The 13,340-nt window shown below is 42.0% G+C and overlaps 1 protein-coding gene and 1 long non-coding RNA gene across 3 annotated transcripts in view; one reads left to right on the top strand and one right to left on the bottom strand.

The window, feature by feature from the left end:
* Window positions 1–13,340, top strand: part of gnas (GNAS complex locus) — a 250,385-nt gene that overhangs the window by 92,244 nt on the left and 144,801 nt on the right. The gene's annotated exons all lie outside the window — the stretch shown is intronic.
* LOC134298525 (uncharacterized) lies at window positions 6,961–13,143 on the bottom strand. The gene is made up of 2 exons (XR_010005634.1): window positions 10,217–13,143; window positions 6,961–7,326 (listed from the first exon to the last, which is right to left on the bottom strand). It is a non-coding gene; the product is annotated as an uncharacterized LOC134298525 (long non-coding RNA).

The raw sequence follows: 13,340 nt of genomic DNA on the forward strand, positions 1-13,340 counted from the left end.
TCTCTTCCTCCATTCCCTCGGTAAAACCCTCAAAGGAGTCTTCGTCAGTTGGTTCTGCAAATAAGTCCCGCAGCCGTTTCCTTTCTCGCTCCTCAAGAGAGTCTGACTCCCGAGGAGTCTTACGACCACGTCTCCCAGCATCGGAGCCATAAGGCTCAACCATAACACTATCCCCTCTCACAAAGGCCTCCTCCTCCAAAGGTGGAGACACAGCAGTGATGTCTTCAGCTACAGTGTTACGGCGCCCAGAAGTATCTAATTTCAACAAAGAACGATGAAAGACAGGGTGAATCTTGAAAGAAGAAGGCAAACGCAGTCTAAATGCCACAGAAGAGATTTTTTTGATAATAGGAAAAGGTCCCAAATACCGTGGCGCAAACGTTCCCCCAGCCTGTTTAATATATTTAGAAGATAACCAAACCATATCCCCTTCCTTCAACTCTTCCCCGGCTTGTCTATGACGGTCGGCTTGAGTCTTTTGCGCTGCCTTAGCTTCTAATAACAGCCGACGAGCAACATCATGTAAGGCAGCCATTTCAGAGGAACGGTACACCGGGTCCAAGGAAACCACATTGGTTGACGGCGCCACCCCTCCCCGCGGATGAAAGCCATAAGTTAACTCGAATGGGGTGTGTTGACTAGATGTATGTACAGCGTTGTTATAGGCAAATTCAGCCACCGACAGCCATTTTACCCAAGCACTTGGTTGTTCCAGACAGAAACAACGTAAATACTGCTCCAACAACCCATTAACTCTCTCAGATTGACCATCTGTTTGTGGATGAAAAGCAGAAGAGACATTCAATTTGGTTCCCAAACACTCATGGAAATGTCTCCAAAAACGCGACACAAATTGCGGAGCTCTGTCAGAAATAATAACCTCGGGAGCTCCATGTAAACGGAAAATATGTTTGGTAAATAATAAAGCCAATGTAGGAGCTGCTGGAATTGTCGAACATGGTATAAAATGAGCCATTTTAGAAAATAAATCCACCACCACCCAAATACATGTATAACCCCCAGACCTAGGCAAATCAGAAATGAAATCCATGGAAATAATCTGCCATGGTCTCTCAGGAACAGGCAAGGAAGACAATAAACCCCTAGGGCGCCCGACAGGCGTCTTACTTTGCTGACAAACGGCGCAGCTATCACAAAAACGGAGAATGTCCTGTCGCATTTTTGGCCACCAATAATTTCTAGTAATGAGTTGTACGGTCTTAAACCTGCCAAAATGCCCAGCCATGGGTTCATCATGATGTGCCCTAATAATTTCCAACCTGAGTGCACCCGCCGGTACATAAACCTGTCCATTTCGTACCAATACCCCCTCTTGATCTTGTAAATGAGGCAGCATAGTACGATTCCCTACCGACAGTAGTATGAGCTGCTCTTGAGTCCAGTTATCATCTTTCTGAGCCTCTAGGATTTGGGCATGTAACCCAGCCTCGTTCTCCACCACACATAAAGAGGTAGTAGGCAAAATTGTCTGGCACACTGTCTGTTCACAGGTTTTAAACTCGGGCTTGCGAGATAATGCATCTGCCCGCAAGTTTACCTTCCCTTCCACAAACTGAACTTTAAAATTGAACCTAGAGAAAAACAAAGCCCATCGAATCTGGCGTTGATTCAATTTTTTGGCAGTTTGTAAATGTTCCAAATTCTTGTGGTCAGATCTGACCACAATTTGATGCCGTGCGCCCTCTAACCAGTGCCGCCACACCTCAAAAGCCACCTTGATAGCTAACAATTCTTTTTCCCAGATGGTATAATTTTGTTCAAAAGGTGTTAGTTGCCGAGAGTAAAATCCACAGGGACGCAAAGTCCCTGATGAATCCCTTTGAGATAATACAGCCCCCAACGCATAACTAGAAGCGTCTGCTTCTACTATGAACGGCTTGTCAATGTCTGGATGGATTAGTATATTGTCTGCCTGGAAGCTAGACTTCAACTGTAAAAACGCATCGTGAGCCTCCCGTCCCCACACAAATGGTTGTTTCTTACGCAAAAGTTGTGTTAAAGGTACAGTGAGTTTGGCAAAGTTTGGGATAAACTCTCGGTAATAGTTAGCAAATCCCAAGAACCGCTGTACATCTTTTTTAGTCTTGAGTTCTTGCCACGAGTTGACTGCGTCAACTTTGTGCGGATCCATTTTGAGTTCCTTTCCCGAAACTACATGTCCCAGGAACTCAACTTCAGGCACGTGAAAAACACATTTGGAAGCCTTAGCAAAAAGCCCATTACCCCGTAGACGATGCAGTACCTGCTTAACATGCTGCTGGTGTTCCCTTTCATCTTTAGAGAAAATTAATATATCATCCAAATAAACCACTACAAATTGATCAATTAAGTCTCTAAATACATCATTTATGAATCTTTGAAAGACAGCAGGCGCATTACAAAGTCCGAAAGGCATTACACGGAACTCGTGACATCCGAAACACGTGTTAAATGCCGTCTTCCATTCGTCTCCTTCCCGTATTCTAATCAAGTTATACGCCCCCCGTAGGTCAAGTTTGGTAAAGATCTTAGCCCCTTGCACTCTCGACAGTAATTCCGAAATCAAAGGTAGCGGATATCTATCACGAATGGTGTGTTTGTTAAGAACCCGGTAGTCACATACTAATCTGAGCTCCCCTGTCTTTTTAGCTACAAAGAACACAGGTGCAGCAGTTGGAGAGATAGATGGGCGAATAAACCCTTTAGCCAGGTTCTCGTCAAGAAATTCCCTCAGGGCTTGTCTTTCTGGTACTGTTAAAGCGTATAACCTTCCTGCTGGCAACTTAGCACCTTCAACTAGTCTAATGGCACAATCGTATGGTCTATGAGGCGGCAACTTATCCGCTTCCTTCTTACAAAACACGTCTTGAAATTCTCTATATTCAGCAGGCACTCCCTCCATGTCAAGCTGAGAAGGATTTAGAGCAAAACATTCCTGCCTCTTAAAAGCTATAGTACGCTTCACCCAATCCACTTGAGGATTTACTAAAGTTAACCAATCCATTCCCAGGATTACATTGTATCTTGGTAACCGTGTAATGTCCCACACAAACTTTCCAGTTACTCCTTGTACCTCCCACGTTATTTCTGAGGTCTCACGGTTAACCACCCCAGACTCCAGTAGTTTCCCATCTGCTCCTTCCACCCATATATCGCATGCTTTACGTACTGTAGGAAGCCCATGCTTCCTTGCAAACCCAACATCCACATATGAGACCGTAGCCCCTGAGTCCAGCAGTGCCAGAGTAGAAGCAAGTTCTTTTCCCCCAACAGATAAAGAAATGGGTACAAAGACATGTTTCTTCCCCTCAAGTGACTGCTTTAAAAGCCCTAATGCGTTGGACTCACGTCGCACTAGGGCTGGCCTTTTCCCGAAAGCTGAGAAGGCTTAACATTACAATTCCTGGCAAAATGCCCAGCATTCCCGCAATACAAACACAATCCCAATTGTCTCCTACGGTCTTTTTCTGCCATACAGTTTTCTAAACACCCCGAGTTCCATAGGTTCCTCCCCTTTTATCACAGGTGCCCTAGGCGCAGATACAGATGGCGCATACATTGCCCTAGACTGTTTGCGAGATTCGAACCGGGCGTCCAAACGCAATACTTTAGCTACTAAAGCGTCCCAGTCTCCTGCCGGCTCTAAACGCGCCAATTCATCCTGGAGATAGTCATTCAAGCCAGCAATAAACAGGAGCATAAACGCGTTCTCCCCCCAGTCCAGTTGATGACGATAAGAGTTAAACTTGTTTAAGTAATCCAAAACAGACCCCTTTCCCTGTTTTAACCGATAAAGAGCCCAGCTAGCATTCTCCATACGGAGAGGATCACCAAAAGTGTCAGTTAATAATTTCTTGAAATCATTTAAATTGTCCTTGACTGGGTCATTTCCCAAAATCAAATTAGTGGCCCATTGTCCCGCAGGACCGGTCAATAAACTCAAAATAAATGCCACCTTACTGGTGTCCGTAGGAAAAGCCTGTGCGCTAATCTGGGAAAAATAAAGCTCAATTTGCGCCAAAAAAGTGGGCAGCTTGTTTCGAGACCCATCAAAACGTTCGGGAGTCATAACATGTCCTTTAGCCGGCTGTGCTGCTTGTGCAGCGTAAAATGCAGCCTGCAGCTGGTCAAACCGAGCCTTAAGCTCCTCCATCGTCTTCTTGACGTAATTACCTAACTAGAAAACTTTTTTCTGGCGTTGGGCAATCTGTCACAGACAGAACGCCACCAGATAAGATTCAACACAGTTTATTAAAGTTACAGAACCAAAAACGCCCGTAAAAGACAAAGGGCTAGGCAAACACTTGCCTTTAGAGAAAAAGAAACTGAAAAAACGTTTCAAAAGATAAACCGGATTAAACTGGAGTTTAATCCGGGTTAAACCAAAAATGCTTACTTCAGCCTGGCACTATAAACAAACAAAAGCTGGTAAACAAGATTCAAAGAAACACAAATAACTGGCAGCAGATTCCTCTCTGCTACCCAAAAGCTGTGATTGAGTAACAAAGATGTTACTCCTCCGAGCAGCGAGCGAACTCCAGGTTCAAACACATCAATCAGGGCAGCAGCGGTCAGCGGGGTCTCAATCCGGTCCGAGGTCGAAAGCCAGGTACAGAAGTCTTCAGTTCACCAGTTCCACCGATAGCCACAAGGGATAGTCCGAGGTCGTAGTCAGTCAGTCAGTCAGTCAGTCAGTCCAGAGTAGGCAATTAGTGTCCGTCAAAAAGACGACGGAGGTCCAAGCTATTAAGATTAAGCACAAGTTGCACAGGAAAAGCCCACACAGTTCCTCCCGCCGTCTATGCCCAGTGTCCTTGGTAACTTACGTATTCAGCAAACGAATCACACCCGTCTTCAGGAAGTTCCCAACAAGAGCCCAAGCGTTCGTCCAGATTACCTTGCCCAACGCAATTAGCCCTGGATTCTAAACCCCATTTTATGCCAGTTACAACTCCTCATCGCTGTCAGCTGTTACCCTAATTCCAGGTGCCTCATCATCATCCTCATCAGAGCTAAAACACCTTTGACTACGCCCCACAGCATCCCCAGCTGTGGATCCTGTTCCATCCCTCCAGCTTGTCCACGGGTCTAATCCTGAAACCTGCCAATCGCCTCCCATACTATCATTGCCAGTGGCACCCAGATCCTCTCTTACACGAGTCCATTCCATGTCATCCTCCTCTGAGCTAACCATCTCTTCCTCCATTCCCTCGGTAAAACCCTCAAAGGAGTCTTCGTCAGTTGGTTCTGCAAATAAGCCCCGCAGCCGTTTCCTTTCTCGCTCCTCAAGAGAGTCTGACTTCCGAGGAGTCTTACGACCACGTCTCCCAGTATCGGAGCCATAAGGCTCAACCATAACAATACCCATCAAGATACTGCATAGACAAATGAAAGGAAAGTTATGTCAGTACTTGAAGCAGTACTGATTACATAAATATTAAAATAAAACAACTACTGTATTCAGAGAAGGATATGTTTGAGTGACATAGTATAAAACTAGAACTATATTGGAGAGGAATCGGAGTTTTTTAGAAAAAAAATATGAGAAGATATAGAGAATGTGAAATCTTGAATTCCAGATAACATGTAAATCAGAGGGGAAAATAAAGCTTTAAAAATATATATGAAAAAATCTCATTTCTTCTACATTGTTTGCTGTTATTTTAAAAATAAAAGCCTACTTCTACCATTATTGAAAATATTGAGGTAATAGTTTCCTTTTCTCTATCATCACAATCTATAATCAACGTTCACAAAGAAAATTAAATTTAAAGATGCACTAGAGAGCCATTTGCATTCCACTTTCCCAGAGATCTTGCTTGAGTCCTTTGCTTAACATCTAAAGACAGAGGTAGCTTTTCATAATGAGATCAGCAGGATATATTCTCATGTATAAATTGACCCCATATAAGTTGAGAACAGGTTTGGGGACCAAAATTATAGATTTTGATGTGACCTGTAGATAAATCGAAGATTATTTTGTGGAAAAGGTAAAGCCCCAGCACTGCCTCAGGGGGAGGCAGCTGGCATTTTCCCACCCAGGCATTCAAAAAAGGCAGGAAGCAGTGCTGTGGTAGAGAAGGTAGATGGTGTCAATGATGCTTTTAGGTTATCTTTGAACCAAGGTCTTCCCTTTCACCTTTTTAAGGGTTAAGATATAGTATTTATATAGAATCGTGGTTAAGTCAATGCAGGACCTGCACCAATTTTTTGAATAAAATTTCTAGATTTATAGATGAGCATATATGAGAAGGGATTGCTTGAGTCTCTGGGAGGTGCACTCTTGACTCAGCCCCTAGGGTTGCTCTATATGCCACGTTTCAACATTTCTAATCTGCAGTGGTAATAATTTTGTATTTTCTTATGTTGTTGGGGGCTTTGAATAAAGAATCTATGAGGGTGAGTGAGATCATCCATGCGTAGCCTAGAAACTACTGTGGATTATGTGTGGTTAGTTAGGACATCAATGGAGAGTCTTTGGACTTCCAAGGATTTTGAATGACACTCCCTAAAGTACTGGCCATAATGTATGGAGATGATAGGAATTTTAGGCCAAATCATCTGTAGTGAATGAAACAGGTTTCCTGCTTAGAAATAGTTTGACATTGCTTTCCCCTGAAATGGAGCCTGCAGCACCTGGTATTCTTTGGTGGTCTCTATTCTAAATACTAACCCATTTTGGCTTTGTTTACCCTCCAAGATCTTATGAGATCTAGTACTGTCAGGACTGAGCAAGCTTTTATTACTATTGTGCCCCCTCTCCCAGTGTATGATTTTAAAATACAGTACGTGAAACCTTTTTAGAAAGTAATAACTTGCAAATAGCCATATCTCATTTCCCTTACCAATAATTTGCTCTCAAGACTACAATGAAAACCTAAGGATCCTGATGTGCTTTGGCCAGCACAAAAACAGTTTTTCCCATGGTATTCAAATAATCAAAATTACGACAAAGTCATAAAAGGTTGTTAACAAGGCCAAGAACACATGTTTATTTTCAGATTCCCATTATTCGATATAAGTTTTCTGAGTTCTGAGATATTAGCAAACAGTTCTTTCTCAGCCCTATTGCACCCATAGGCATATTTAGTGAAGTCACAAGGAAGTCCTTCTTCTTACTGGAACCTGTCAAGCTGTGGGGAACTCTCTCCCACAGAATGGTCCACTGTCTGGTTACCTTCAGTGAGTAGCAGACTTTGAAAAAATGAAACAGACCTTTGACAATTAACTGTACAGAAGAGTATTTTAGGAAAATACTACTCGAAGTTGTGGTCCAAGGATTGATGATGGTCCTCAGCCATTTGACTGCCAATCTCTAACATGTTCCTTGAAAGAAAGAAAGAAAGAAAGAAAGAAAGAAAGAAAGAAAGAAAGAAAGAAAGAAAGAAAGAAGTAAAAGTTTATTTGTATACCGCCCTCTCTCCCGAAAGGGACTCAGGGCGGTTTCCAATATAAAATTAGCATAAAACATTGTACAATAAAACACTGAAAACACTATAAAACGGTATAAGAATTAGAAACAAAAACAAAACATAACAATTGACTAAAACAATCACATAAGCAGAAGGAATATAATCACTCAAATAACATGAATCTGCAAAGAAAGAGGGGGAAAAAGACCACTGGGATGGAGGAGAGGATGGCCTGGAGGGACCACTAGAACTAAAATACAATGTTATATTCTAAGATGATTTCGGGCAGAGGAATAAAGTGCAGTGTTTCAGGTCAAAGAGGTGGCCTGTGCAACTACTATAGCTATGGGCTCGGTTATCCAAAGGCGCAGCGGAAGAGCCAGGTTTTAAGCAGCTTTTTGAAGGAAGCCAGGGTGGGTGCTTGCCGGATCTCCTCTGGAAGGGAATTCCAGATCCGGGGAGCAACAATAGAAAAGGCCTGCTCCCTCGTCCCCGCCAACCGAGCCTAGGATGGTGGTGGGAGCGAAAGAAGTGCCCTACCGGATGAACGAAGAGGACGAGTGGGTTCATAGCGGGAGATGCGGTCACAAAGGTAGGCGGGTCCCAAACTGTTTAGGGTTTTATAGGTAAGAACCTGCACCTTGAATTGGGACCGGAAAATAATCGGTAGCCAGTGGAGCTCCTTAAACAGGGGAGTAGATCTCTCCCTGTAGTTTGCTCCAGTTAACAACCTGGCAGCCGCACGTTGGACTAACTGAAGTTTCCGGGCCGTCTTCAGGGGCAACCCCACGTAGAGTGCATTGCAATAATCCAGTCTAGAGGTGACTAAGGCGTGGACTACCGTGGCCAAGTCAGACTTCACGAGGTATGGTCGCAGCTGGCGCACAAGCTTTAAGAAAGAAAGAAAGAAAGAAAGAAAGAAAGAAAGAAAGAAAGAAAGAAAGAAGAAAAGGAAAAGGAAATAAAAAACTAAAGTAAAGCCAATGGACACAGATATGGTCCTAGTCCTTGAGACCTTTGTTTGGGGGGGGGGGGGGATTGCTGATCCCACATATCAGATGTGTTAGGTTTTCAAATGCTGTTGCATTGCTTTAGTGTTTTCAATATTAAAATAATGATTCTTATTGAAGAAATAACTTATTTGGCTGTATATAATCTCTGCTATGAACTGTTTTGTGTTTTATGTAATAGTAATAATAATAATAATAATAATAATAATAATAATAATAATAATAATAATAATTGTATAACCTACCTCTCCTTGCAAGAAAGATGGGATATAAAAATAAAATAACTATTTTGTAACTAAATTTGATGTAAATGTAAATTGCTGTGCATGTTACAAAAATCCATCAGTGACCATCCCATTTGGAAAAGGACTAGGGAGGACCTCCTAGCTTAAACATGGATAACTATGCCATTTAAAGAAACTATTTTAAAAATTCATTTTCCTTTGATATAACAGCACAGATCTTGGTTCTGTGACAAGCGCTTAAAAGAGTTGATTAAAAGAGAGGAACATCTTTGTGTGAATGGCTGCTTCATCTTGCACCTTTATTCCAGTTCAGGGGAACTGAGCATAGAGGATTACAGGAATACTCAGAATTTTTATTCTGCACCTGGAACAGGTGCAAAAGCTGTCATGACAATTTCAACACAAGGTTAATTCAAATCTGGCAGCTAGCACAATATTCAATGCCATCACATGCAAAGGCAATCAGTTTCCTAACAATGAATCAGTTGTCAGTATATATTCTGATGTTAGACTTGCCAAGTTTCCTTTGGAGCAAAACACATCTTTTCCTCAAGGATCATCTTTGTTAGAGGAAATGCTGTTCTTACTAATTGTATGAATGTATACCTTAGAGTAGTGGTTCTTAACGTGTGGGTCCCCAGGTGTTTTGGCCTACAACTCCCAGAAATCCCAGCCAATTTACCAGCTGTTAGGATTTTTGGGAGTTGAAGGCCAAAAATCTGGGGAAACACAGGTTGAGAACCACTGCCTTAGAGAAACTTTATATCTCAAATCATCCCTCATGTCAATAGTGGGTACCAAAATTCTACTACTGTATTACTAGAATCTTGATGTTCTAGTAATATCAGACATTTATTTGAATCATGTTTCCGATCAAATTATATTTGTTTATACAATAATGACTTTATTTGGGTGATGTTGCTGCCCATTCATGGTATCCCAAAATATCTTCAGAAATTTAGGAAGAACTAAGAAAGATAGCAGCTAATTTTGAGTGGGAGAGGTCATTGCCTGTTTAGATATGTAGGGTACCAAAAACTGAAAGTCCACACACCTCACCCCAGAAAGTCAGCTTGTTTTTAAATTGATGTATGGGATTTGTGATTGTAGTTGTTTGGATATTTGTTATTATCCCTTGTTATTTTATTATTTCTTTGCAGTAGCAGTGATTTGCTTTTAAGTCAACTTCTACTTATGTCCACTCTACCAATGACAGACCTTCAAGAGCTCTAGTTCTAAAATGCCGAGTCGAGATCTTCCAAACTCAACACTGTGTTGAGTCTATCCATTATTTCATGATGTGCCCAAAATACAACAGTCTCTGTTTACTCATCTGTGCTACAGGGCAGAGTTCAGGTCTGATTTGCTCTTGGGCCAGTTTGTCTTTTTTAGCAATCCATCGTATCTCCAGCACCACATTATAGATAGCTGCTTTTATTTCTGTTGTTTTACAGCCACACATAGAAATTGAAAATATGATAGCCTGGATGAATCTGACTTTATTGTTATCATTGTTGTGTACCTTTGAGTGATTTCTGAATTAAGTTACCTTATGATGAGGTTTTCTTGTAAGGTTTGCACAAAGCGGGTTTTCCATTGCTTTCTGCTCGAGCTGAGAGGGCGTTACTTGCTTGAAGTTTCCATGGCTGGAGGGGGTGAAGATTTGGTCCATAAATAGTTGTAACGAAAGTGAATAGGATGGGTACAATTCGGGGGTCTTAGGAAAGATGAGTGAAACGAGATTCAAAATCGGAGTAAAGATTCTGCAGTCCCCAGGTCACATTAACACCTGCCTGACTCTTCTTCTAATTTGTGGTGCTGCTTATAACAAAAAATGTTTAGCAACAACATGCTCAGAGCTGGGCTGACCTCAACTTTACTACCAAAATGAGTAGAATTAGATGAAGAGTTAGGTGTGCATGACTGAGATGGCAAATGCAGACTTTTCAGCTTCTTGAAAATGCTATGAAGGGGATAGACTAAGAGCAATCTATTGAATGGTGGGATCTAAGATAATGGGAGAAGATCCCCCCTTCTCCCATTGGATTCAGGTTTATTGTTGCCCATCAAATGGTGTCACAGGCCATTTGACACCATTTGAGGAGCAGAACAGACATATTCCATATACTGTATAGTAGTTCTCCAAATTCCAGTGCCATTATGTTCACTGCTGGAGAAAATAAATTTCGAAAGGGAAAAGTGACATTTTGGAAAGAAGAGCCATAATTGCCTTTGTGTTTGTGCTGTACAGTGATTGTTCCCCAAAACTGGATGATACACAATAAAGGAAACTCAGCCTGTGTATGTAAGCTCTTGCACATACACCATGATGATGCTTCATTATAATAATCTTAAAATATGTTTGCCACTTATTTCCCCCCTCAGCCAACGCTTTCATGATCAGGGAGGCTAAAAGAGGCATTTATTTCCCAGTTAAGAGTTGCATGAAAAGATGGGCATGGTGTGAACAAAATAGGGATGGTGGGAGCTGTCTTGTATTAATCGGGACATCTGTGATATTCTCATGGATGTGGCAATCTATTAAATCTCTTTAAAAAGTGGCTAATTTAATCAAAAACCGTCATCTCGTGTTGTGGTTTGAACAGGATCCTAACCCTCCAGGGGAAATGAATCCCAAAGTCTTGAGAACATTGGGAAACCCTAATTTTGAAGACCTTGCCTTTCCCTTCTCCTCATTTGTAGTTTAATTCCACCTCAAGGCTGAGGTAAAGAGACAGAACTAGAATGGAAGTTGTGGCTTGAAGAAGAGAAATACTACATTTTTTGGGAGGGGGCACTTTTTTCCTTCCTCTCTTTTACTTCTTTCCATCAATTCAACCCATGATCTCCCTTCACACAGCCAAAGCAAAACTGCTGAGGTCAAAGATAAGTACAGTAGAGTCTCACTTATCCAAGACTCGCTTATCCAAGGTTCTGGATTATCCAAGGCATTTTTGTAGTCGATGTTTTCAATATATCATGATATTTTGTTGCTAAATTTGTAAATACAGTAATTACAACATAACATTACTGCATATTGAACTACTTTTTCTGTCAAATTTGTTGTATAACACGATGTTTTGGTGCTTAATTTGTAAAGCCATAACCTAATTTGATGTTTAATAGGCTTTTCCTTAATCCCTCCTTATTATCCAAGATTTTCGCTTATCCAAGATTCTGCTGGCCCATTTAGCTTGGATAAGTGAGACTCTACTGTAGTATGAAAGTTGTATCCTGAAGGGGAGACAGGCCTGGGAAGTTTCCCCTTCAGGGCCCATCTACACAGTCATATAATGCAGACAATCCACAATACCCGCTTTGAACTGAAATATCTGGGTCCACACTGCAATATAACCCTTAGAACAGTGGTTCTCAACTTGAGGTTACCCAATGTTTTTGGCCTTCAACTCCCAGAAATCCTAACAGTTGGTAATCTGGCTGGAATTTCTGGGAGTTGTAGGCTGAAAACATCATGCTGAGAATCACTGCCGTAGCCAGCTGCAACAAATCACTCTGACCAAGAGGTCATGAGTTCGAGACCCGCCCGTGCCTGCATCTGTCTCTCTCTCTGTTCTACCCTGTTTCCCCGAAAATAAGACATCTCCTGAAAATAAGACATAGTAGAGGTTTTGCTGAATTGCTAAATATAAGGCCTCCCCCGAACGTAAGACCTAGCAAAGTTTGTGTTTGGAAGCATGCAGGATTGGTAAATGTATGTACCATAGATTGTTGTACATGGAAATAATGACAGTAACAAGAAATTCTTGATAGGATTCACAATTTGTCTGGTTATGCTTGTTTGTGATGACAACTACTGTACAGTATATAATAAATGTTAATTTTTTTTGTTCAACAATAAATGTTAATTCTTCTTCATGGAAAAATAAGACATCCTCTAAAAATAAGACCTAGTGCATCTTTGGGAGCAAAAATTAACATAAGACACTGTCTTATTTTCGGGGAAACACAGTATGTTATGGCATTGAATGTTTGCCTTATATGTGTGCAATGTGGCCCTGAGTCCCCTTCGGGGTGAGAAGGGCGGAATATAAATACTGTAAATAAATAAATAAATAAAAAGGTAAAGGTTTTCCCCTGACGTTAAGTCCAGTCGTGACCGACTCTGGGTGTTGGTGCTCATCTCCATTTCTAAGCCGAAGAGCCGGCATTGTCCGTAGACACTTCCAAGGTCATGTGGCTGGCATGACTGCACGGAGCGCCGTTACCTTCCCGCCGGAGCGGTACCTATTGATCTACTCACATTTGCACGTTTTCGAACTGCTAGGTTGGCAGGAGCTGGGGCTAGCAGCCCGCGCTCATTCCGCGCCTGGGATTTGAACCTGGGACCTTTCGGTCTGCAAGTTCAGCAGCTCAGCACTTTAACACACTGCGCCACCACCAGGGGCCCCAATAAATAAATAAATAAAATGCAGGAAAACTGCATTCGAAACACCCCCCCCCCCCGATAGATGACCATCCAGCCTCTGCTTAAAAGCCTGCGGGAGGGAGTTCCACTGCTGAACAGCTCTCTTACACAGGGAGGAAGTTCTTCCTAATGTTCAGGTGGAATCTCCTTTCATGTACAGTAGAGTCTCACTTATCCAACGTAAACGGGCCGACAGAACATTGGATAAGCGAATATGTTGGATAATAAGGAGAGATTAAGGAAACGC

This window comes from Anolis carolinensis, chromosome 4 (assembly GCF_035594765.1).
Source record: "Anolis carolinensis isolate JA03-04 chromosome 4, rAnoCar3.1.pri, whole genome shotgun sequence".
Classification (NCBI taxonomy): Eukaryota; Metazoa; Chordata; class Lepidosauria; order Squamata; family Dactyloidae; genus Anolis; species Anolis carolinensis.